Source organism: Myodes glareolus, chromosome 9 (genome assembly GCF_982192425.1).
Source record: "Myodes glareolus chromosome 9, mMyoGla1.1, whole genome shotgun sequence".
NCBI lineage: Eukaryota > Metazoa > Chordata > Mammalia > Rodentia > Cricetidae > Myodes > Myodes glareolus.
Genome location: NC_142034.1, coordinates 26,321,520 through 26,348,480, shown reverse-complemented (window position 1 = coordinate 26,348,480; position 26,961 = coordinate 26,321,520). Strand labels below are relative to the sequence as shown.

Genomic DNA, 26,961 nt, shown 5'->3' with positions numbered 1-26,961 from the left:
CTCCCCTTACCTTTTATTACTTCTTTCCTCAAGCCCTCTTAAATGCATATTTCTGGACAAAAACAGGGTCCTCTGTTTAAATTTTCTTGATGGATAATCCTCTGGCTGAGTGTTTCCTCTTCCCTGGACAGGTCTTAGCTGTTCTCAGTACCAAATTCCTCTCTGAGGAAACAAGAGAGTACGTGGTCCTCTCTTTTTAGCTCCTTCCTCAGGACCTTCAGGTTGATGTCTCAATATTATTTTGAACGACAAGGACAGATGTTTACCCGGCCACTGAGAAATAGCTCGGACTCTTGTTGCAGGTCACAGGGAAGTCTTGAGGAACTCTCCTTTCAACTGAGGCAGGATTTTTGGACCCAGGGGATCTTCCTAAGATCACCAAGGATCTAGGTTCAGTTCCCCGGGAGTCGCTTTCCTCTTCCCACTCCACCCCGGAGTCGTGAGTTTGCTGAAGCACGCGGTTCACTCCAGCCAGCTCTGAAGCTGCCTGGTTGGTGGTAGAGCCAGGAGAAAAGCCCACAGGTCCTGTGGGCCTGGTGAAAAGGATATTTCCTTAAAAGCACACACACACACACACACACACACACACACAGAGGCATGCACGCTCATGAACACACATGCACGCACATGCACACACACAGGCATGCACACACGCACGTGCATGCATACACACACACACACACACAGGCACACTCGAACACACATCTCTACCCCCACCACCCCTTACACATACCTTGCAGTTCCAAGCTTCATAGATGAGCTTGTTGTTTGAGGAAATGGAAACAGAAGAATGGTGAATTACTTGAAAATTTGCTTCCAGCAACAGGGAAAGGTATTTTTTTCATGATCTTTGGCAGGCATGGAGAAAAATTCCTGCGCTAGAAGAAGACGTTGATCCCAAACCATCATTGCCTTTAGATATCTCCTTTCATTCCCACAAAGATCTCACGTATCCTAGGCTGGATTTGAACTTAAATTGTGGCTGAGAAGCCCTTGAGCTGCCTTCACCTCCTGACTGCCAGTATTACAAGGATTTGTCATCATATCTGGTTTTATTTTTTGCAAAAAAACACCTTGATGATCATCTGGGGCGGGGAGGGGGAGGGGTCTTTGTAGGCATGTGCCTTCTTAGGGCTTGTACTCATTCCTCCTCTTCTTCACTTCTTCATTTTTTTCAGACAGGGTTTCTTTGTGTAGCCCTGGCTATTCTGGAACCAGGCTGGCCTCGAACTCAGAGGTCTGTCTGCCTTTGCCTTCCGAGTACTGGAAATAAAGACGTGAGCCTTCCAACTTTTTGAAGCCTTCTTGAGCTAAGCAATTTGCACCTCTTTTCCTACAAGTCGTTCATCCAACACTTGACAGTATTTTCCTTGTTGTTCCCCGGAGCTTCCTTTTTCACTTTTAAAAATTAATTTATCATTTTGTGTATTTGAGTATTTTGCTTATATGCGTGTCTGTGCACCACACGCATGCCTGGTACCCGAAGAAGCCAGAAGAAGGCATTGGATTCCCTGCAGCTGGAGTTGCATAAGGTTATGAACTGGGAATTGAACCCTGGTCCTCTAGAAGAGCAGCCTGTGCTCTTAAACACAGAGTCATCTCTCTACCCCTAACCCAAAGCTATTTTTATCTTTATTTCTTCTTTTTCTCTCTTTTTGAGAGAAGGTCTCTTCTTTATTTTCAAAATTTTTATATCTATTTTTTTAAAAAAAGAGAACAAATTATCTATTTTTTATTATACAGACCAATCCAAGTTCCCACACCCTCTCCTTCCATTTTCGAGAGAGGGTCTCTTTATGTAATCTTGGCTGGCCCAGAACTCACAAAGATCCACCAACCCAGTCTTCTGAATGCTGGAACTAAAGGTGTGCACCACCCTGCCAGCTTCCAAAGTTTTCTTTCTCAAGAGTAATACCCATTTCCAGTATCTCCATTTGTTCATCCCGAGACCTAACTAACTCCTGGGCCCTTCCCCATCTCCCCCTCCCTCCCTTAGTTAATATTTCCCACTCAATGAAATGTCTAGAAGTGAACATAAAATAAAAACTGTGATAAACGCAGCTGAAAGTTGAGTGGGAATATATACATCTCCTTTGATCTGGGTACTGTATTTCTGTTGACGGGAGTAAGACAGCCTAGGCAGGGAAGGGCTAAGGGGCAGGCTGGTGACGGGAAATGGGAGGACTTCTCCTGCAAATCATGTCCGTCTGCTTGACCTCTAGGGCGACATCAGTCACTGATATACCATCCTTAATCCACACAACTCCCAAGCTCAGGGCGAGAGCTGCCACATCAGCAGCCATCTGCGAGGGGAGCAAACCCTGGATGTGTGGTCTCCGTAAACCGTGAGAAGGAAAAGGTGGGCAGATGCCAGGAGACGATGCAGAGGGCTGGGAAGAAGCAGCCTTGTGATCTCCCGGGATAGCAGCGCAGGTGACCCAGCTGGGGCAGCCCTTCAGTTCCATTCTCCTTCATCACTGCTGGCCAGGTAATTCCACTTCTCTCCTGATTGTTTGCCCTGACCTCCCTTTTTGGTGGTAGCTGGTGTTATTTTTGTTATCATTGTTGACGCGATGGACATTTATGGAGCACTTCGCTGGGAGCTCTTATTCGTCGCCGCATCTCGGGGAGGTCAGCGGGATCATTACTCTCACTCTGCACACGAAGAGCCCGAGGCACAGAGAAAATAAGTAACGCGCCCACGATCACATCTATCTGAAAAACAACATATCATTTTCTTTGTCTGCCTCTGGTCCTCAAATGTTTACATAAATTCACACATGTGGAATACGCAATGTGTTCAGGATGAAGGATTCTCTTCCCACCTTGCCCCGTTCTCAACTACGCCCGCCCACGGCTATCAGGCCATTGTGTGTCTTGGGGTCTTAGGTCACTGCCTCCTCCTGTTCCTTTCCAAGTAGATTTCCCCAAAAGCCAAGAGCTTCAGCTTCATCAAGGGCTTGGCCCTTCCTAGATCACCCATAGAGGCTGAGAGTTTCTACAGATTGAATCCAAGTCATATATTTGTTGATTGGCAGATTTTGTGAAACTGTTGTTTGGGTATGGTGGGGGTCTTGTTGTTGGGTGGTCTTCTCCAAGTTAGGAAGAATGCAGGCACTTGGAACCTAACTGATTGTGGCTGTCTCATATTTGTACCGTATATACACTGAGCCAGAGAAAATGGTATCTGAGAGTTTAGAGTGCATGTGTGGCTCAGGGATAGAGTAGTTGCTTAACATGTGTGAGACATGCCCTTGGTTTGATCCAGAGAGAGAGAGAGAGAGAGAGAGAGAGAGAGACAGAGAGAGACAGAGACAGAGAGTATAAAAAAAGTGAAAAGCCTCCTTAAGATATCAGATTTTTTCTTTTTGTTGTTGTTTTTTGTTTTTGTTTTTTTTGTTTGTTTTTTTAAGACAGGGTTTCTCTGTAGCTTTGGAGCCTGTCCTAGAACTAGCACTTGTAGACCAGGCTGGCTTTGAACTCACAGAGATCCACCTGCCTCTGCCTCCTGAGTGCTGGGACCAAAGGCGTGCGTCACCACCACCCGGCTCAGAATAATTTTTTACGTGTGTATTTGTTTTCTTTGATGAAGCCAGATCTTATGTGCCCAGACTGACCTTGACCTCTGTATAACCAAGGATGACTCTGAATCCCTGACCCTTCTGCCTCTACCTTCCAAGGGCTGGGGTGCCGGTGTCGTCACACCTGGTTTAATGTGGTGCAAGGGATCAAAATGAGGGCCTTGTGCATGTGGAGCAAGGAGCAGTCTGTCTACTGAATCTCAGCTTCTTTTAAATCTGACTACTTAAAATCCACACAATTTGCCCACTCTATCCTTGAATGGGCTTACATTGTTCTAGCTTCTCTTTCCAGAGTCTCCCTATGAGCAAGGGGGTAATATGATTTCCCAGGAAGTGGCAGTCATGATATAGGCGTGGATATGAAGTAGAGGGTTTTTGTTTGTTTTTTTCGGAGACAGGGTTTCTCTGTGTAACACTCCTGACTGCCCTGGAACTCACTCTGTAGACCAGGCTGGCCTCGAAACCACTGAAGTCTGCGTACCTCTGCCTCCCAAGTACTGGGGTTAAAGCTATATACCACCACCACCCTGCAAGGTAGAGGTTTTCATTCCTGGACTAGAGCCCAGAGCACTGACCAGTCGCCTGCTCTCAAAGGACTCGGCCTTCCCTTTTAGCTCTGTCTTTCTTCCTCACATGGCTGGAGATCCACGTCCTGGTAGACAGACAGGTCAGCGCTTTGAAGACTTTGGAGCATAAATAGATCAAAAGCCCAACTCTCTAACTTCCACCTGTGGTCTGCAGAGCCAGGCACAAGGCAGATGGAAGGCAGAAACCCAGGGCCCACAGCAGCTTCCCGTGGCATGACTTAACACAGGTCCTCAGGCCAACTACAGCAGTCCTGACAGCAAAATTAACATGTGGGGGTGTCTGGGGGGAGATCCGAAGAGGGGAGGGAGAGATAAGGGCAGTAGATCACTTGGGCCTGGCATCTGTTCACCTACTTTATGCAAATGTTGCTTTAGCCCCAAAGAAGCCACATTCTGGGCCCAGCTTGCTGTTTATTTAAAAATATGCCAACTTTGCAATCCGTCTGGAAAGCTCTGAAGGGGCTCTTGATAAGGGCATCTCAGCAGAGCCCAGCAGCTGGGCAGTAAATCCAGAACACGCAGAAACATTTAAAAAAAAAAAAAAGCCCTTCCTTGATCAGATGTTGTTGTAAAGAATTTTGTTGTCTGTCTGTAGTTAAGTAGATGACCATAGAGAAAGCCTGAGCAAGGCCCTCAGAGAAAGCCTTTTTTTTTCTTTTTCTTTTTTGCTATTATCTTCTGCTCTCTAGATGAGCTAAGCTCACACTCAAGAGGGGGATTACATGGCCTCGCGGCACCCACCCAGACTATGGCAGCGAGGGCAGCCTCTCCGCACCCACCCAGACCATGGCAGCGAGGGCAGCCTCTCCGCACCCACCCAGACCATGGCAGCGAGGGTAGCCTTTCCGCACCCACCCAGACCATGGCAGCGAGGGCAGCCTTTCCACACCCACCCAGACCACGGCAGCGAGGGCAGCCTCTCCGCACCCACCCAGACCACGGCAGCGAGGGCAGCCTTTCCACACCCACCCAGACCACGGCAGCGAGGGCAGCCTCTCCGCACCCACCCAGACCACGGCAGCGAGGGCAGCCTCTCCGCACCCACTCAGACCACAGCAGCGTGGCCTCTCTGCACCCGGTGCTCTGAATGAGCATCATGGAAAGTTCTTTCCTTATCATTTTAGAACTAGAAGGCAGAGAGACGCAGTGCCTGCCAAGGTAATAGGCTCCCACGGAGTAAACACCTGAACGAGAGAGACGCGTTTGAGAAAGAGCAGACGACATTTTCAACATAGTTAGAGATTCCAGCCTTCAGCCGAGTTCAGGAGTTCTCTGTTGAGGTTTGTGCGGGCTCTGGTAAGAAGTGTCTAACAGATTAGATAGTTTATAGGAAGGCAAGAGCCAGGCGTCTCACCAAACTTGTATTTATTTTTTCATACACTGGAGCCTGCCTGGAGACAGCCCATGCTGGCATAATGCGTCTTGATAAGCTTCCCAAGCAAAGAGGCTCCAAGTCCTCCATAGTTCACTTATTTTGCCAATAATCACTCAGCCTCTTGACCAAAGAGAATATGAATTTGTGCAGAGGATCAGGAAAAGTCACTACACGATACCGAGCGTGTGAAGGGGTAGGGTGGGATTTGAAGTGACTTCCCATAAGGCCAAGTTAAAACTTCAGAGGTCTCCTCTGCTCTCAGGCTCGCCTCTCCCATCACCAGCCCTAACTGTGGGCTAAGGAAGCAAAAGTCACGTGTGTATCTCCACGTGACTGTGGTTCACTGGGTAAAATGGGTAAAGTTCCATCCAGCATCTGTCTCTGGCGGGGCTAAATGGCTTCACCTTAACTCTGCCTTCTTTCTCCCAGCATTCAGCTTAGTTTCCCCCACCTATCTCTATTCTACCCTATCACAGGCCAGAGTAGCTTCTTTATTCGTTAACCAATAAAAGCAACACATATACAGAAGGACTTCCCACATCATCTTATATCCAGAAATGAGACCAGAAAGGCAGATCCAGCTTGAACCAGCTTTGGGTGCATGTACTGCCATATATACATAGGCAAATTTTGAGGAAAGCAAAATTTAGGAAGAATCTTCTATTTACCACCTTTAAAAATTATCTTCTTCTTCTTATTTTATGTGTATGAATACTTTATCTACATGCATGCCTGCACCACATGCATAGTCTGTGTCTACAAAGGGCTGAAGAAAGTAGCTGATTCCCTTAGACTGAAATTACAGATGGTTGTGAGCCACCATGTAGGTGGGATGCTGGGAATTGAACCCGGGTCCTCTGGAAGAGCAGGCAGTTGTATTGGCTACTGAGCCATTGTTCCAGTCCCCATTTATCATCTCATGACTATGTATATATTTAACACATGCATGCATATGCTAAAATCAGGTGCATTGGGAAGGGATGTGCATAGTATAAAAGTGATTATATGAGTTAATCCGTCAATCAAAACAGGGAATCACCCAGACCACACCCTTTAGTAACCAGTTCCTTCTTCCTCCAGACCCCAGGAAAAAAGACCCCAGGCAGTAACCTGACGGAAGCCTTTGAGTATTTCACTCATGTGAACCCAAGAGCTGTCCACATGCCATGCACACTTGAGAAATGTTACAGTGAAACAGATAAACCTTTAAAAGGCACAACAGGGCAGGTTGGATGAATTTAAAGTGGTCAAGAAGTTTGAAAACTGCCTGGACATGGTGGCACGAGACTTTAACCTCAGCACTCAGGAGGCAGAGGCAGGCGGGTCTCTGTGAGTATGAGGCCAGCCTGGTGTACAGAGTGTGAGTGAGTTCCAGGCTGTATAGAGAGATCCTGTCTCCCCCCGACACACAAAGCCCCTGAAAACTGTAATCAGGAAGTGGGTAATATGTCTGCAAGCTCTCTTAAATTGCAAGGTGTCTGGAAGAACAAAACAAAACTGTCAATACTTAGAGCTTTAAGGAGGTCAGGCCCTCAGAGTCGAAGACACTGGATTTCAGACACGTTCTGTTTGCCCCTCTCTTCCTCCCCCTCAACTCTTGCCTCCCTGCTCCCTCCCCCTTTCCCCTCACAATTTCCAGTTTTTTTGAGCTTCCTTGCGATCCACTCTTACTGGACACTTGCCCTTCTGAAACCTATCATTCTATCTTTGACTTTTAATAAGCTGTTCCTCTTGCCCGAATGATTTTCTATCCAGTCTATGTCTAGAAAAATCTTTATTTATCTTCTGAGTTGCAGTTCAAGTGCTCCTCCCTTAAGGCACCCTCCCTACTGTCCCCAGGGGAAACCCACCATAGTCTGCGCCACAGGCTTCTCTTCTCCCGTGCTGGCACTTACCTCATCATCTTTATCACTTATTTATCCATCTATTTGTTTTTGTATCTTTAGTACCTAGGAAAATATATATCCTCTAAATATTTATGAAGTATTGGAAAGATAAATGAATGAATACGAGAGAAAAGATTGGGCCGAGCCAACACTTGGCGACGCTAGTGTGATATTTATAGCTGACAGACACAGCAAATCTATTCGATTTTTGCTTTTCTCACCTTCTTCATATAAAATAAAGATCTCCTAGATTTAAATAACAATGCTAAGTATATTAAGGGAGGCATTCGTCTCACTAACGTTAATCTATAGCACTGCATCCACATATTTTAACAGCATCTTAGAGAGTGCTAACGGACCACAGAAACCATCTGGCCTCGGCTTCTGTTCACAACTCAGACAATGTTTCCATCCAGTGTTTGTCCAGCTTCTGACTCTAACCCACCCGTCACCAGAGATGGGAGGTTCAGGGCTTCCTGAGACAGCCAGTTTTCTCTTTAAGCCACTCTTGCTGTTCTTCCTTACTAAACATGAAATTTATTCTACAGAAACATTTACCCTTTGCTCCCACTGCTATTAGTTCAACTGTCATAAGGCAGTCATGATGGCCTTCCCTCTCCAGTCTTTGCCACTCCAAGTGAAATACCCTAATCTCTTAGCAGCTCACCATATACCACAACTGTGAGGGTCACCCAGGACCCAAAGCATTAGCCTCTGAGAACACCTGGAATATAATCCAGGAGTCACTACAACACTTTTCTTATTCTTCTAGTCCTATAAGCTACTTGTGGAATACTTATTGCACAGTTTAATTTTTAATTTTTAAAACTTCTCTTTATTCACTTTTTCTTCTTTAATTTCTTTCTTACTTTCTTCCTTCCTTCCTTTCCTCCCTTGCTTCCTTCTTTCTTTTTTCTTTCTTCCTTCCTTCCTTCCCTTTTCTTTTTTTGGTTTTTAAGTCAGGGTTTCTACGTATGCCTGATGCGGGATGCCCTTCTGTATATGTGTTGTTTTTATTGGTTAATGAATAAAGCTGTTTTGGCCTATAGCAGGGTAGAATATAGTCAGGCAGGAAATCTAAACAGAGATGGAGAGAGAAAGAAGGAGGAGTCAGAGAGACACCGTGTACCTGCCAAAGGAGACAGATGCCTTGGAACCTTGCCCGTAAACCACAACCCTCGTGGTAATACACAGAATAATAGAAATGGGCTAACTTAAGATGTAAGAGCTAGCGAGAAATATGTTTAAGCTATTGGCCAAACAGTATTGTAATTACTATAGTTTTGTGTGATTATTTCCGATCTGGGCGGCCGGGAAATGAACAAGCAGTCTCTGCCTACATGTGTCTATGTACCATATGTGTGTCTGGTGTCTGTGGAGGTCAGAAGAAAGCACTCGATCCCTTGAAACTGGAGTTACTGATGGCTGTGAATTGCCGTGTTGGTCTGGAAACCAAGCACAAGTCCTCTGCAAGGGCGGCTAGTGGCCTTAACCATTCAGTCATTTCTCTCCATCCTAGTTTGGGTAGCTCTTGTGTATCCTCTGAGACTCAGTCCAGTTGCTGCTTCCCTGGACTCCATTATGAGTTAAGAGCCCTTGCCCTGTACTTATAGAGTTCAGGTGCTCATACATGTAACCATGACTTTTATTCTGTAGTGCCCTGAGTGTTGGGGGTAGAGTGGTGATAGCTGCCTTCCAGAGTGCTCTGATTACTTTATGCCAGGCCACTTTGTTAGTCTTTATCATCCTAGTGCTTGGTACAGTGTTTATCTCACAGATGCCTACTGAGTGTATTGATGCCTGTAGATATCAAATGTTATATTAGCTTCACATTCTCAACAACAACGATCCATAGGAGATTGTAGGTAGAGACTACTTGCTTGTTTCCCGGCTGCTCTGACCCAAATAATCACACAGAAACTATATTAATTGCAATATTGTTTGGCAAATAACTTAAGCATATTTCTAGCTAGCTCTTACATCTTAAATTAGCCCATTTCTATTAATCTGTGTGTTGCCACATGGTTGTGGCCTACTGGCAAAGTTTTGGTGGGCTCTGGCAAAAGCATCTGTCTTCTGTGGTGGCTCCATGGCTTCTCTCTGACTCCGCCTACTCTCTCTTTACATCTCTGTTCTGATTTCCCACTTGACTTTACTCTGTTAAGCCATTGGCTGAAAGCAGCTTTATTCATTAATCAATAAAAGCAACACATAGATAGAAGGACTTCCCGCATCATTTCCCCCTTTCTGTTCAAACAAAAAGGAAAGTTTTAACTTTTAACATAGTAAAATTACATATAACAAAACAGGTATCAAGCAGGAATTATAGTTACAATATTCATATCTACTTTATCTTTTATCATAACTAAGGAAAACTATAACTATAACTATCTATTCTTCAACTCCATCAAAGACTCCAGAAGGATATTATATTACTTAAGTTAACAGGAAGTGCATTGTAAGCCAGTAAAGTTAGCTGAGTGTGGTGTTACATGCTTGTAATCCCAGTACACTGGAGGTGGAGGTGGGGAGTTCTGTTCAAGGTTTGGCTACATAGCAAATTCCATGGCAGCCTGGGCTACACGAAAGTCTGTCTTAAAAAAACAAAACCAAAACCAAAACCAAACAAACAGCCAGGCAGTGGTGGCGCATACCTTTAAACCCAGCACTCTAGAGGCAGAGGCAGGTGCCTCTCTGTGAGTTCAAGGCCAGCCTGGTCAGCAAGATGAGTTTCAGAACAGGCTCCAAAGCTACACAGAGAAACCTTGTCTCTAAAAACCAAACCAAACCCAAACAAAACAGAACACAAAACAAAGAGTATGTATATAATCTCCATACTATAGAGGAAGAAAGTACATTCAGGGACGTGAAATGACTTTCCCAAGGTAACTCAGCTAGGCAACTATTGTTAGAAATTTAACTCAGGGATTTTCACAGCTCATTCCTTGCTTTTTCTCTGTATAGGCTAATGTTGAAATAGCCAGAGATGTTTTGCTTGTAGTAAGCATATTTAGAGTAGACATTATATGTTTTCAAAAGTCTGAAGGAATTTGTTGAATGTGACTCTGGAAAGGACTCCATTCATCCTGTTTGGCTGAGAAAGAAATTAGGAAGTTAATAGGAATAGCCACTTTTCAACAATTAAGGGCTGTTCTAGGTACAGTTGAGCTTCTGAATGAGTTCCTTATTACTTGAGTCAAAACATCCGTGTTTGATGCCAGAAATATAACAGAAAAATTTTTGGTGAAATTATGGCTTAGAATTGTGTCTCCCAAAGGTTCATGTGTTCAGGGGCTGGCCCCAAAGGGTGTTAATAGGAGACAGTGGAATGTAGGAGGTGGGATCTAGTGGAAAGGACCCTTTGAAGGGGATTGTGGGACTACAGCCTCATCTTGGTTCCCTTCACTTCCTGGCTGAAAGGCCAAGCCATTTGTTCTGCCATGATTCCTGTCACAAACTTGAACTGAGACCTCCAGAGAGGGAGCCAAAATAAGTCTCTGTCTTTGTCAGTGAAGTATCGCAGAGTTTGGTGTGGTAGCTCACTGTCTACAAACTCAGCAGTCGAGAGGCAGAGGTATAAAATAAGGTAATAAAAATAAGCCCTGCTGGGTGTTGCACACCTTTAATCCCAGCACCTAGAAGTCAGAGTTCAAGGCTTGCCTGATTTACATAGCAAATTCCAGGTCAGTTGTGTCTACAAAGCGAGACCCTGTTTCAAAAAAAAAGAAAGAAAAAAAAAAGAATGCAAACAAAGTTCATTTTCTCAAGGTTTTCTTTTTTGTTTGTTTTGTTTTTGGTTCTTTCATTTGTTTGTTTGTTAGTTTGTAGTGGTGAGAACTTACACCAGGTTATCCTGAGAGACGCTAAGATTCATTTTATTGGCTAAATGGGAGGGTTCCCCCCCCCCACTCCCCCAGTGCTGAGGCTTAAACCCAGGCCTCGCACTTGCTAGACCAACTCTCTCCTGATGAGCTACACCTCCACCTTCCTAAGAGTCCTTTGGAATATTCTCTGTACCTCATCACATGAACCTTGGCACACTGAACAGCAGAACCTCCATCCACTAAAGACGGGGGTTCCTTGTAGAGAAGTGGGTGGTGTTTGCTCCTAGAGGCAACTAAAGGAAATAACCAGAGTACAAGAAAAAAAAGACTGAAACCTACCAGAAACCACCTTCCTTCCAGTGATGCTTAGCATTACCACACTAAGTAAGCAGGCCCTCATTCTAACTGGAAGCAGAACATCGAGGTCCCCAACACTCCAAAGTGTCCCCAAGGAGAATAGGAACATACTCGTATGAGAGGTAGGCCAGGCAGCATCGCTGAGTGGAACTTCCCTCTACACAGCCACAGGCTGTATTCTCCTTGAAACACTGTGGAAACCTGACCTTTGGTTGTTTTTGGGCAAAAGGGAAAGCTAAGGATCTGAAGTGTCAGGGTGGGAACCAAATTCTTAGGACATAACCAGAATGCCAAATGTTCTTTCTGTTTGTCTGACAGCATGAAGTCAGAGACGGCCAGGAGATCGGGATTCCCGATGGCTGAGAGCTCTCTGCTGAGCCCCTGAGAGGAATGGATATTAAGGAACACTGATGTGTGCACAGTGAGGATTTAATAATCCTGACACATATTGTGCCAGCCCTCCTGTGAACCTTGACCTTGTTTTCAAGTCCCTAGCCTCCATGTTCATTAAAAAATCGGATCACCTGACCTGAGCCCTAGAGCAGCTGACATGGCCTCGGTCCTTTCATTTCTGCTCTCACTCTGATGTATTCCAGGGATACAAAACAGCCAGGGCCCCTGGGAGAGCAAATCACTGCCCGGAGAAATCCTTCCGCAGCAGGGACCTCTGTGTGGAGCTAAGACACGGGGAAGGACAGATGGAAATGGGAAGTTTTGCCCTGCTGAGCAAGAAAATATTGTTTTCACGGGCCACCAGGAGACAGAGGTTGGGGTAAGGATGCAATTCTGCAATTCTCTTTTCTCTAAGGGATGAAAGACAAGGAAGAAATAGCATCCCTCCTGCTGCAGACGGAGACAGCGTGGAGGTCAGCCTGTGGGGCACGTGTTGCCCCTGCATTCCCCTCGCTCAGTGTTGGAGTCTGTATCTAATGCTTACTTCCAAATGCTTTTTGAAAAGGTGACTTGGGTTATGTTCGCAACAGATTCTTTTTCAAAATGCAATTTTGAGGTCTTGCCTTGCTGGCTCTGTAACTCTCACTCGGATCCTTAATGGAGACACAGGCCTGGAGACTCTTGACACGATACAACATTTTCTAGACCTTGACATTGAACAAGGATAGGTGAGGTGAGAAGTGATTTTCTCTGGCCAATAGGACGTGTCGATTGAGGGCCCGGGGCTCGTTCACTTACAGGCTGCATCATTCTCTGGTCTCGCTGTCTCACTGACCACCGTGGTAAACTGACCAGTCTAAGATTGAAAGGCAGTTGTATTTTGCATTACTTAGTACCTAGCAGCTACAGTTCATGTTCCTCAAACACATGCTTGGTGCCACACACACTGGGAGATGAAGCCTAGGCTGATGTTTGCACAGCACTTCCTTTTTGAATTTCCAAGCTGATGTCTCATTTCCTTTAGAGCCTCTAAATCTATGTATAATTAGTCTCACTATGATCATCTTCATTCTAGAGGTAAAGGAACTGAGAATCAAAAGAGTTAAGTGGCCGGGCGTGGTGGGCAGGGTCTCATTGTGTAGCTCTAGTTGGTCTGGACTAGATGTTTTGACCAGGCTGGCCTTGAACTCACCAGAGATCCACCAGCTGCTGCCTCCCAAGTGCTGGGATTCAAAATGTGTACTATCTAGCTGGGCTTACTCTTACGCCCCTTTTTATGTATATGCAGGTGCCCAACAAGGCCCAGAAGAGTGTGTTGCACCCACTGGAGCTGGAGTTACAGGCATTTGTGAGTCACCCTACGCAGGCGCTGAGAACGGAACTCTGGAGCACTCCTAAGAGCTGAGTCGTCTCTCCAACCTCAAGTCAGCTCCAGACTGAAATCCCACATTCTTTCCCTTAAAATAATACTGGCACTTGTCAAAATAAAGCCTCTTAAAACAGATTATACCTGTGTAGAGGTTAAGAATGACACACAGTTTGTCTTGAATGGTAATTATGGAAGCTGGAGAAGCCTGGATACATATATGATTTCATTTATTCTTTTACTCATGTATTAATTTGAAAGTGAAAACTTAAAAAATTAATGTGTGCATTGTGTGTCTGAATATATATATATATATATATATATATATATATATACCACTTGTGTGCATTCTTGGAGGCCAGAAGAGGCATTGGCATCCCTTGAACTAGAATTACAGCTAATTTTTAGTCATTATGTGGGTGCTGGAACTGAACCTGGGTTCTCTGCAAGAGCAGTAAGTGTTCTTAACTACTGAGCCGTCTCTTTAGCCCTTAATCTAAAAACTTTTAACGTAAAAGGTTAAAAATAATTCAGCCTGTGTTCTGAGCTGACACGGTAACCCTTTAAAAGGTTCTTTTTTAAAAAACAAAATTTTATTACATTTTAATTATTTTGTTTGAATGCATGCACACACGCGGAGTTGGTGTTTTCCTTCCATTCTGTGGGTTCCAGGGATTGAACTCAGGTTCTCAGGTTTGGCAGCGGGCACCAATCTGCTGAGCTCTTTTGTCAGCCTTGAAAGTCCTTGGATGAAGCCCGTGTTCAAGGTTTGGTGTTGGAAATTGAATCCAGGGCTTCACACATGCTCGGTAAGTACTCAGCCAACTGAGACACAGTCCTGACTGGTCTCCAAGCTTTATCTGTCTATCTATCTATCTATCTATCTATCTATCTATCTATCTATCTATCTGTCTACTTATCTCTTTCTCTACCTACATCTATCTATCTATCTATCCATCCATCTATCTATCTATCTATCTATCTATCTGTCTACTTATTTCTTTCTCTACCTACATCTATCTATCTATCTATCTATCTATCTATCTATCTATCTATCTATCTATCTATCATCTCTCTATCTTATTTGTTTTATATGTGAATATTTTGCCTGCATGCATGTATATGCACCATGTGCAGCTTTTGATGCCAGTGGAAGTCTAAAAATGGCATCAGATCCCCTGTAACTGGAGTTATGGGAGATTGTGAACTACTATGGGGTGCTGGGAACCAAATCTGGATCCTCTGCAAGAGCAACAAGTGCTCTTAACTGCTGAGCCATCCCTTCAGCCCTCCACATTTTATTTTAATGGTTAAGACCTTACTACTCTCTCATTTCAAAAAAAATTGTTTATTTTTTTATTTGTATGCATGTTTCGCCTAAATGTACTTGCACACATTCATGCAGTGCCCTTGGAGGTCAGAAAACAGCATTGGATCCCCTGGAACTGGAGCCACAGGTGGTTGTGAGTTACCACACAGTTGCTGGGAACTGAACCTCAAGCCCTGCCGATTTTCAGCCAAGTCCAGGTGCGTCTAGGCCTCTCTCCTCTCTAGGAGCAGTTTTTTCAAGTCAGTAGGAAGAGCCTTGGGCTGTTATCTGATGCGGACCTTAGTTACAGCTGGTAGTGAGCCGCTCTGCTGGTGCTGGGAACTGAACCCAGGTCCTCTGGAAGAGTAAGTAGTCAGTGCTCTTAACCTGAGTCATCTCTCCAGCCCCGAGGCAATATTAGTTTGAAATAATATTTCAAATGAGTTCATTCTTTTTTCCTTATCTCCAGGAGAACTCCAAACTTGGAATTGGAGACAGAGTCCCCTCCTGGCTGGAAAACAAAGATTTGTAAACAGAAAGTCCTTTCTCTGAGTAAGGCGCCTGCCCCACCTCCCTGAGGGCACTCCCCGAGGGCACTCCCCGAGGGCACTCCCCGAGGGCACTCCAGCACTTAGCTCTGTTTTGTGACTTCAGATTGATGAAATTGTCATCTATCTACTGTCTGAGCGCAGGGTCACGGTTATTTTTCTTTTTTAGTTCTTTCAAGAGGAACTTCTGCTACAGAAAAGGGTCGGAATGGAAGCAGGTGTAGCCGGGAGGGGGAAAGTGCCTTTGAAAAGCACTTAGCCTCGTTTCTCTTCAAGGATTTACAGCGGGCCTTGTCTTTGCCCCTAACTGGGCAGGGGTGTGCCTACCTCAAGCCCTGCTGATTTTAAGCCAAGTCCAGGTGCGTTTAGGCCTCTCTCCCTCTCCAGGGGCAGTTTTTTTTTTTTTTTTTCCAAGTCAGTAGGAAGAGCCTTGGGCTGTTATCTGATGTGGAATCAAATATTTAACAGGAGAACTTTCAGAGCGCTTCGGAGACACAGGGAACTGTTTAGATATCAGATTCTCTCCTGCCAGGTCAAGCGAACCCCCTGTTGACAAATGGCTGTGTTTCCTCAAGCCTCTTTCCCAGCGGCAAGCTATCTCTGGAGCGCCCTTTAACTCTCTGTCCAGCTGAGAGGCCCCAGGCCTGCAGAAGCCCTTCCTCTAATCCCCATCTCAACCTCGAGCTGCTGCAGTGGGCGGTGGAAGATTGTTTACAGACGATGAAGGCGCACTGCCTTGCACCTGGTTTCTGTCTGGCCCACGCTGACGGGGATGAAGGATACTTCATTTATCTCAGCCTCTCTTCTCAGGCAGCTCCTGCTGTCATGGCAAGCTCGGGCCAGTGCTTCATTCCCTGATAAGCAGCTTTTTGAGGAGATGGGGAGAGCCACTTACAGGCTCTACATACCTTTCTCCAGACCTTTCTTGGAGCTGCTAGCCCCCTATCCCAGTTGCCAGGGGCAGCAGGGCTGGGAGGGGCAGGGGCTACAGTAGGGGTGGGAGGGGCAGGGGCAGCAGGGCTGGGAGAGGGCAGGGGAAGCCAAGGTGGGAAAAACAGAGACAGAAGGGAGGGGCAAGGGGTTGCTGAGGGTTGACAGAAGAGGCCAAGGGAACCTTGCATTCCAGGTATTTGGCTGGCTAGGCTCTTTGACTGTTTACAAAGTTTTGGAAGGTTGTGGCCAAAATAACCCATCTGCCCTCTTTTCCTCCAGAGAACTAAGAAGGAAAGAATGTTTTTTCAGGTAGAGGACATCAGAACTAATCTCATTGGAGAGATTAATGGAGAGGACAGATAGACAAAGGAGAAAAAAGTCCTTCTGGGCTACACACAGCCTTCTGAAAGGATGGAGTCTGGGAGTGGGAAGGAAGAAGGCCCTCCCCTAAAAGCCCGGAAAGGGAACTAAGTGCTAATAGCCAGCTTTTATGAGGTGCTTACGGTGTACCCAAGCCCTGTGCTGAGCACTTGATCTCATTTAATCCCAAGAGGTAAATACTCTCATTACATCCATTTAACATACAAGGAAGTAGAGGCTTAGGGAGATTAGGTAAACAGCTAGTAACAAGAAGAGCCGAGATTTAAACATAGATAGCTTGGCTCCAGGGTCCCAAGTCCGCAATAGCCTGCAGTTGCAGAGACATGCCACAGGGGGCAGAGTCTGAGGGTGGGACACTAGTGCATTGTTCAGACAACCCAGTGTGCTGACTCCACACCACATCCTGTGTCTGGTAGAGATCTAGCATCCTGGCTCCCACACTTTCTCCTCTCGAGAAAAGTGTTTGATGTAAGGGGCCATTGCTTTCTCAGTAAGGGCTTCCTTAGTTTCTTCTAGAATTCCTTAATCCAAGTTGAGTTAGCAACCGTAAGCATTTTCACTGTAGACAGCCAACAAGCTCCCAAATGGTACAGCACCCTCGTTGACAGCTTCACCCTTCAAGGTCTTTGCCACTGCACCCCTTGAGCCTGGCTGCCTCCTGGCCAAATTAGTAATTCTCCCTGTCATAAGTCTACTTCTTTCTGGTGCACACTAGGTTTAGTTTCTCTCTTATGGAGAAAGAGGTTTATAGCATCTCAGATACCAGTGTGAAATGTCTCAGGGATATTGGTGCCTCCTTTGACTTGACACTTGAGCCTGGAGGCAGCAACTCCATGTTAGTGGGGAGGGGAGGTAGATGGCAAAGAGCAAACAGGATATCCCCTCCCCAGCCCACCCATGCTCCAGGGAAGACGAACTTGGGATCCATTGGGCCCTGGCAGATTTGGAGGGTTTTAAAGAGCCAGACTACCATTAAAGCAACTATTTCCTTTACTTGAATAAATGCATTTGCTGCCTTTTACCTCCCTGGGAAAACGTGATAGTCCCTTGGAAGCAAATTCCAATAACAGACATGTCAATGGTATTCTTTGGCTAGAGTAGGAAGTTGATCATCTCAGTTTTTAGGATCTATACCAAATAGTTGAGAGCAAGGGTGCAGCTTAACGGCAGAGTGCCTTCTTGTCGTGCACAAGGCTCTGAGCCAATCCTTAATACTGACAAAATTCCAAGCAGACCAGTAACACACTGAGAACTCTTTCCTGGGAGGGATGTTTTGAGTCATTTAGACAAGTCCCTGCCCTCTCTTCTCAGGCAGAACATTGGAGCTGTCCAGGGGACACCTATCCATGCTCACAGGCTGATTTAAGCTCATTCTGACACACCTGTTATAGGATGATTCTGACGAGCCAAGCTAGAGGGTGCAGTGATATAGGGTGGTATATCCCTGCTTGCAACCTCACCTGCTGGGGGTTTAGTAGCAGCTATGGGAAGGATGAGCCCTTGCTAGCTCAGGAAGGGCAGGTCTAGGACTCAGAACTTGTGTTCCATTCTTGATTTTTCTACCAAGCTCCCGGGGGAATATTAAGAAAGGCTTTGGGTTGGATATGGTGGTATAGGCTTGAAATCCCAGAACTGAGGAGGTGGAGATGGAGGCTCAGGAGTCCAAGGTCGGCTTCAGTTATAGAGTGAATTTGTAGAATATTCCTTTACACTGTGTGAGAATATATGTCATGGTGATTGATTTAATAAAGAAGCTTACTGGCCAAGTAGAACAGGATGAGGTTAGGTGGGAGAGCCAAACAGAATGCTGGGAGAAAGAAGGGCGGAGCTGAGGAGTCTAGGTAGATGCCGAGAGGAGCAAGATGGGCATGTTGTACTGAGAAAAGGTACCAAGCCATGTGACAAAGTATAGATAAGAAATATGGGTTAATTTAAATGTAAGAGTTAATTGGTAATAAGCCTAAGCTATTGTTTAAGCATTTATAATTAGTATTAAGCCTCTGCGTGGTTACTTGGTAGCAGCTTGTGAGACAGAAACTTCTGCCTACACGGGTTTGAGACCAGTCTGACAGCTTCATGAGTCCAACAAACAGAAGCAGTTTTGCATTCTGCCTTTTTATAAACTGTGGAAGTTTACCCCATAACCCATCATGAGAATGTGCCATGGACAAAGGCAAATGGGACAATTTAATACCAGTGTCACTTGTACTAAAGGTAAGACAACTTACAAAGGTAAGAAAATTTTCTTTGTCTTCTACCTCTCTCCACCAAGCACCTTTTATTGGTTTCAGGAAGACTCATTGTCCCCAAGAACACAGGGCCTCAAATGTCTTTCCTGAAATCCTAGCTCTTATCTGACCCCTTGAGGACAGGCGGTTAGAGACCAGAAGAAACTGAAGTTGGGGAAGGGAGGGGATGCGGGGTTTCACACCCTCCCAACCTGACACCACGCAGCCAGGACTGGGTTGGTGACAGGGCCTGACTCAGCATTCAGAGCAGCTGACTCTGTGGACAAGAAGCAGATAAACCGCACCAGGCCTCTAAATGAACCCAGTGCGAGCTTCAGATAAACTGTCGCCACTTCCTCCTCCTGGCCCTCCCTCCTCTAGGGCAGATTCCCCTCTGCTTCAAGGGAGTTGGCATAGAGCTGGAGCCCCCTCCCCAGCTGCTCTCCAGAGAGATCTAGAGGGAACCGGACTCTAAGATCAGTTATAACTTGCTTGGTTTTCTTTAATTCTCGTTGAACCCAACCGTGTAGGTTAAGAGAAGCCAGAAACTAAGACCTTTAAAAAAATGTAGGTAAAAACTACGGGGACGATGTCAGCCAAAGAACAAGTTTTCCATGCCTTCGTTGGTTTTGAGTCAGGATCTCATTCTATAGTCCTGACTGGTCCCGCAGACCAGGCTAGTCTCAGACTTATAGAGATCCACCTGCCTCTGCCTTCAAACGCTGGGATGCGAGGCGCACACCACCGTGCCCTGCTGTTTTCTTGCTTTTTATTCTTCTTCCTTTCATGTTGCCTTTGTCCCATGCATCCATTTTATCCAGTAGAGAGGGATGTGCAAAACAAGGGGGTGGGTAGATTCTGTTTATGAGGAAGGCAAGGCCAACATCTGGGAGCTCTGACTGCCGTCCAGGAATATTTCACTGTGACATTTCCCATGTAACTCAGGAATTGCCTCAGTTGTATCCTGTTTTGTCCCTGCGAAGCCCAGGCCTGCAGGGGTTGAGAACAGGATCGCCTTGTTGTAAGGAACCGGGCTGAGGAGACACAAGCTTATTCCTTTCCAGACAGCACGCTGCTAGGGAGGCCCCAGAGTTTTACAAATATTAACTAATTAATATTCCTGAGGGTGTGAGGAAGCGAGTCTCTTTTATGAGGGAAGTAAAGAATGCTTTCTGAAGGCGTCTGAGAGAAAAAGAGATGTTTCTCATCTGGCATGAATGTCAGTGTCCAGGGAAGGGCTGGAATGTTCTGAGAGGCAGCTTTGAACACTTGGGTGAAGTCCAGGCAGGGGAGGTCTGTACAGTTCGTTCACCTGTTCCAGTCTTAAGATTCCATGGGACAGGCATTGTGGTGCACACCTTTAATCCCAGCATTTGGGAAGCAGAGGCAGGCAGATCTCATGAGTTCAAGACCAGCCTGGTCTACATAGTGAGTTAGCTCTAGGATAGCCAGAGCTATGTAGAGACTTGGTCTCAAAAAAAAAAAAAAATTCATGAGACTGTGTCAGGGCATAGTTCTAATGTATAAGATATGGTCTAGCTGTATCAAATATCTTCGTTTTTAAATTTATTACTATTGTTATTGTGTATGTGGAGGCCTGAGATTGATATCAAGTGTCTTCCTTGTTTGCCCTCCAGTCTATATGTTGAGGCCTGACTCTTTCTGAACTAGAGTTTGACATTTCAGCTTATCTGGCTGGCCAGCTAGCTGTGTGTGGGGATTTCCTGCCTTTGCCTCCTGTAGACTGGGTTACAAGTAGCCACCACGCCCATCAGGATTTTATGTTGGTTCTGGGGAACTGAACTCCAGTTCTCATTCTTGGGTGATTACTGAACTCCCTAAATTATCTTCCTAAACCCTTCCTTTCTTCATCTGTTTCTGAGTCAGGGTCTCTTTCTAAACTTGATGCTCCCGATTCAGCCAGGCTAGCTAGCTACGGAGATCCAGGCATCCCCTGTTTCTGCTTCCCTGATATTGGGATTACAGGGTCATGATGCTGTATGTGGCTTTTTAGAAAATGTATTTTTATTATTTTATGTGCATGGGTGTTTTGACTGCATATATATCTGTGTACCACACATATGCCTGGTGTCTGGAGACCAGAAGAGGATATCAGATTCACTGCAGCTGGAGTTACAGATGGCTATGAGCTGTTGCGTGGGGGCTAGGAATCGAACCTGGGTCCTCTAAAAAGCATCCAATGCTCTTAATCATTGAATAAACTCTTTAGCCTCTAATCTAGATGCTGAAGATCTGAAATGATAGCCCATGTTCATTTAGCCATCTCCTCCAGCTCCTTTTAGTTTATTGTTTGACCCAACTTCTGAACTTCTGTGTTTGGATGGATTGATATCCTCTAAGGACTTCACCAGTGTGAGCAATGACCACACCATCTGCTCATCGCTCTCATCACTTAGTGGGCACTGTAGAATTCTGAGAGTATTTTGAATATTTACGTGTTTTCTTCTTCTTTCCTTTCTTCCTTCCTTTCGTTCTTCCTTCCTTCCTTCCTTCCTTCCTTTCTCTTTCCTTCTTTCTTTTTTCAAAAATATTTATTTATTATGTATACAATATTCTGTCTGTGTGTCTGCCTGCAGGCCAGAAGAGGGCATCAAATCTCATTTCAGATGGTTGTGAGCCACCATGTGGTTGCTGGGAATTGAACTCAGGACCTTTGGAAGAGCAGGCAATGCTCTTAACTGCTGAGCCATCTCTCCAGTCCTCCTTCTTTCTTTTTTGAGACAGGGTCTCTTTCTCTATAGTATTTGGCTGTCCTAGAACTCACTTTGTAGACCAGGCTGACCTGGAACTCACAGAGATTCACCTGCCTCTGCCTCCCAAGTGCTAGGATTAAGAGAGTTCACCACCATACCCTGAGAGTCCATCCTCTCCATTGGGATAACAAGTAGTTTGTATCCTTCTGCTCAAAGCACAGTTCAAGCCTGATCTCAGATGCATTGCCAGGAAGCATGTTAGACACGTAGAATCTCGGGCCCGCCAGATGTACTGACTGGAAGCCTGCAGTTTAGCAAAATCTCCAAATGGCTCACATGCACAGAGTCCTACTCCATAAGACAGCACCTCACCTGCTTGGCAGAGGAAGTATCGTTTTTCATGTCAAGTCAATGGAGGCAGGACACTCAGCTTCTAAGTGAAGTTGAACCTGGGTCTTTTGACTGACGATCCCACACTGTCTTCTCTGCTCTGATGCAGGAGGTGAGAGAAGCAGCCGAATCAATGCCAGTGAGTTCGTTATTCTGAGAGAGAATTCCTTTGTGCTTCTGCCTCTTTCTCAGGGCGGATTATATGAGATGCTCTTTGAGAAGGGTTGTGATGGCAGGTTTGGCTGTGTCTTTACTCCGTTTGTCCCCTGGTACCTAACAGCATTTCTAACTATGGCCAACCAGTTCACAGGTACAGGCTGTTAGCAGCAATTACTGGGACCTGTCACCGTGCCTGGCGTCCAGTCGACACGCAACAAATGTTTGTTGAGCCCAACAGGGTCACCCAACATTCACACAAGCTCTTAGATGTTGCTTTCCAAGAGTGTGCTAATAAAGGGACATGATGGGCTTGAATGACAGGACCTCTTGGAAAGATAGCAGCATCGCCTTCCTGACCCAAAGGCCAGATTTTTCAAAGCAGATTACTGTCTGTGTCTCTCTGTTTCCTGAGCAGGTCTCAGGCAGGAGCTGCAGAAGGAAGAGGATGGTGAGCATGGGGCTTCCATGCTCGCCCTGGAAAACAGGCTTTACTACATTGTCTCTGGCCGGAAGCACAGGCTGTGGGAAAAGGCAAGAGCGGTGACTGACCCCAGTTTGCAGGCAGGGGTCAGCTGGAGGAGGCTGCTTGATGGCAGTCACTTGGGTCTGTCTGTACACTCTGACCAGAGTTGGAGATTTTCTCCGAGGTTGTTGACAATGGGAAAAAAACCCCAAAGAGAACCAGACAGGGATTTTTAGGACATCTTAAAGGGATGCATGGACGCTGAACAGGAAATGCCTTGGTTTCTGCGCTTGCTTCCCTGAGAGCAGAAATGAAGCGCAGCTCTGCAAGGAGGGTTGAATTATTACGTTGCAAGAAGTTTTCTGAGGATCTGGGCTACGAAGATGGATCCCATTAGTAAATTTGACAGCTATTCCATGCCTCCCTGCATTTTAGCATCTCACACCAAAACATAAATGAAAGGGGTACACTATCTTTTAGAAGGAAACTATCAATCCTTATGCTCTCTGAGCAGCTGCAGAGTTTTTTTTCTTCCCCTACCTGGGCAGGGCTGGTTGCGTAGCCTGATCCCACAAATTCTCATCCAGCCTTTGTGTCTGGCGAAATCCTGTAATTTTGTCATCTCTGTGTGTGTCAGATCCTAAGCCACAGAGCGAGTGAGTCCCACGTGCAGCAAGATGCAGCAAGGCCTTTGATCATGTGAAGAGTGGAGAGGCTTGGTTCATCCTCATCCAACTTCTTTAGAAGCCGCACAGTGACTCACAATGACTGTTTCCTTTAATGATCTTGGGAGGCGGGATTCCGCTCTATAGCAAGGGTAGAAGAAAGCCCTCCATTTGTGCTTTCTCTGCTCCCTTTGTTTTAGAACAAGAATGGTTCCCCTACAGGAGTGGTAGATACAGTCTTGGGATGGCCTAAGAGCTGAATCCAAAGGAAAGGTAGTAACATACACACACACACACACACACACACACACACACACACACTTCTGGTTTCAAGGGGTTGTTTGCAAGAAAATATATCCCTTATTCCCAATTCCTTTAATTTAGATGGTGTGCCTCATAGTATTGTCAGGATTACACTTTTCTCCAGATCTTCCATTCAGACTGTTTGCTGGTACATTTCTCCATCCAACATGTACGGAGCACTGCGCCGTGGAAGTGTTCCAGCCACTTCCTCCATGACACTCCAGAGGACCCCTTGCAGATTCTGTCCCTGAACTCTGAGCATTTCATTCCATTTATTTGCTATGTCTCTTTAAAAGACAATAAACGCTCCAGGGAAAGATTCTTGACCAGTATTCACTTAAGTCTTAAGAATCTAAGCAGGGTGTCTAGTGCATTCCGTACACATTGACTCAATGGAACGATCAGAAGAAATGAGAAAGAAGACAAAGATAAGGTGATCAGAGGGATCCGGGTCCAGCAAAACAAAAACGAAACAAAGCCAAGCTCCACCTCCCACCCACAGCAGAACCAAGTTCTGCAGTATAGCCCGAGCCTGCAGTAGCCATTCAAAATGATCCTGGGTTTGGCGATTTGACCTTGTCAGCCTTGACGTTGCTACCTCTCACTGTCACTGTTGTGCTGTTAATAATGTCACAAAGAAATTTGTCAGGGCTGAGGACAGCTGATAACATGCCGTCATTTTGAGTATGACATAATTCATTTCTCAGTGATAGAGCATCGTTTAGGAACGAGTGCAACAATGCATTTTCTAAATTCAATTTGTGAAATCGTTAACACATGCCCAATGTTCACATTGTACATACATTTATTTTCCTCTCGTGTATGTATGTTGCATGTGTGTGCTTGTGTGGGTATATATATGTACATGGGTGTACCTGCACACATGTGCTTGTGTGTGCTGCATGTATATTTGTGTGAGTGCATCTGCACATGTGTGCTTATGTGCGTATGTGTGTGTGTAGGTCAGAGGTTATATTGGGTCTTTCTCTTCTCTTGGAGGTCATCAGTTTGACTAGACTGACTGGCTAGTAAATCCAGGAATCCACCTGTCTCCACTCTCCAGTACTGGGGTTACAGATGCTGGTTGCTTGTTTGGCTTTTATGTGGGTGCAGCGAGTCTGAGCTCAGGTCTTCATGCTCGCACAGTAGACACTTTACTAACCGAACCCTCTCCCCAGCCTGTGCATGCATTTTAAAACAAATTGCCTTGTTGGGGGTGTACTTGACATACAAAAACTTTGGATGTTGAATGTCCACAGTTGATGAGTCTGGGGACAGGTATGCAATTATGAAACCATAGCCATGATCAATGCCTGAAACACAGCCCACATTTCCAAAAGTCTGTACGCCTCCTAGGGCAGAACTCGGTGTAGAAATGCCAGACGTGAAATTATCCTCGAAAGTGCCTCCTCTTCCTTGTTCTCGACCACAGCATCCCTTTAGGTAGCCCAGGCTGGGTTTGAATTCACAATTCTTATGCTTCAGTTTCTCAGGGCTGGAATTACAGATCTAGATAGATCACCATGCCTGACATCTCCTTTCAGGAGACGAGAAACCAAAGTCCACAGACTTAGCAAACACCCATTCCCACTGTGAGAGGAGCTAAGATTTGAATGAAAGTCTCCTAACTCACAGTCAAACACTTAGAAACCATACCACTGCGCCTGAGGTCTAACTTGGACCCTGTTAGGCGCAGCTAGCATTGGAAACATCTACCTGGAAAGTTGCCTGGTCCAGACAGGAATGTGTTCGCTGTTCTGCTAGGAAGACGCCTCCGCAATCTGTCCATTTTGCAGGCTTCAAGTCTAAACCCCACAGGCTTGTTTCCCTTCCTGCTAAGTGGAATGAGCTGCTCCAGGCCTAAGTATGAGAGATGAGCTACCCTCAGGATCTTTGCTCTTTCAGACGGCCAAGGAGTTCCAAACCCCCGCTGGGAAGCACCATCCCAGTATGTGCTCTCCAATGGGAAAAGACGCGGGCCCTTCCATCCCAGCCCCAGGAGATGCAGACAGGCATAGAAGGGGAAAGGACGGTTCCTTGTACTATAAATATTTCTTCAGCGTCTCCCGTAAATCTCCAGCTGTGTCAGAGAGGCAGAGGGAAGAGTTAGAGCCGATTAGAGACCATATTCTCCCAGAGGAGGGCAGGCCTGCCCGTCAACCCGTCCCCACTGGGCCTCGGGACCACCTCGGGAGGAAGCTTTTCCTGACAGCTTTCCAAGCAGCTGCTGGGCACTGATTCCGGGGCGCCGAGAGCTTAGAGAAGGACAGACACCACCTTCCCCTTTGCCCCCTGCCCTTTGCGGCGCGGGCTCCTGGGTCGTCCAGGCTGTGCCCTCTTCCGAGGTGAATGGGGGGACCGGCAGGGCACGGAGCGAGAACTGAGACAAGACACAAGCAAACTGCCCGGGCCGGTGGGTGATTTATGAAGTGCTGAAAAGCATCTTCGAAGCTGTCATTTATCTTAGAGCTCTCAGCCTAAATAAACACAGAATCCGCCTAATTATAGTTACAGTAGAAACACAACACCGAACCTCCTCGCCATCACTGCCAGCTCATCCCCTGCGCGGCTCCGCCCCTGGCGCGGACCCCGCATCAGCCCACAGCTGCACCCTAGCGGCAGCCGCCGCGCGCCAAAGGCTTCAGGTTCCCAGATGCTGGCTTTAGCTTTGATTCTCGCCAGTCTCCTCTAGCCTCACACCACTTTCTCCTCGCCCCTTGTGACTCCACACCACGCAGCTGCAGCAGGGTGGAGGGACTCTAGGCCTGGATTCTCTTTCCCCGCACTCGGAGCTTTTCTGGGTTGTGGGAACCTAGCCCAGTCAGGTTCTGCAAGAACAGGTGAAAACTCTTCGTGGTTGATCTGGAGAGAATTTCCAGGTGTTACTTAGGACATAGAGGAGACTTTTGTTGCTTGGAGACTGTGTTCTCCCTGATGATGGACGACTCCACCTGTGGTAGAGCTGGCCCTTCCTTTCTCTAGTCCTGTTCCTGGATTTGAACTTGGAATTCCTCTTTCCTTTTTGCATATTGGAGGCTTCTTGCCTGGAGACTCTGTTCTACACGGGAATTCAAAACAGAGAGGAAAAACAAAACAAAAATCCAGGACAGCGATGCCCAGGGTGACCCGGAATGAAGCAGTTACACCCTCCAGTTCAGTCCTTGTCCTGAAAAGGTGGGCAAAGGGCCAGGACTGTGTGTGGCACAGTAAAAGAGCCCACTAATTCTTACCCCCCCCCCCAAATCAGTACCTACAACTCTGCAAAAACTGCTTCCTGAAAATTGAGAATTTCAGGGCCCAAGGCAGTGCACTGGGACCTCTCCTTACTTCATCCTCATGGTGGTAAGTTACACATGCGCATGCACGTTAGGCAGGGTGGATAACTCACTCCTAATTTACTGCTGTCTTTCTGGGTGGCGTGTGTCTTGTTCTTGTCGACAAATTTGGGGATCTAATAACAAAGTAAAGGAAAGATTCATAAGGGCAGGTGTAATTTGAG

General features: G+C 46.1%; 1 long non-coding RNA gene across 1 annotated transcript; it reads left to right on the top strand.

The window, feature by feature from the left end:
• Positions 1 to 2,273: 2,273 nt before the first annotated feature.
• On the top strand, positions 2,274 to 13,498 carry LOC125410874 (uncharacterized). Its single transcript, XR_007235193.3, has 3 exons — positions 2,274 to 2,488; positions 12,207 to 12,382; positions 13,292 to 13,498. It is a non-coding gene; the product is annotated as an uncharacterized LOC125410874 (long non-coding RNA).
• Positions 13,499 to 26,961: the final 13,463 nt, after the last annotated feature.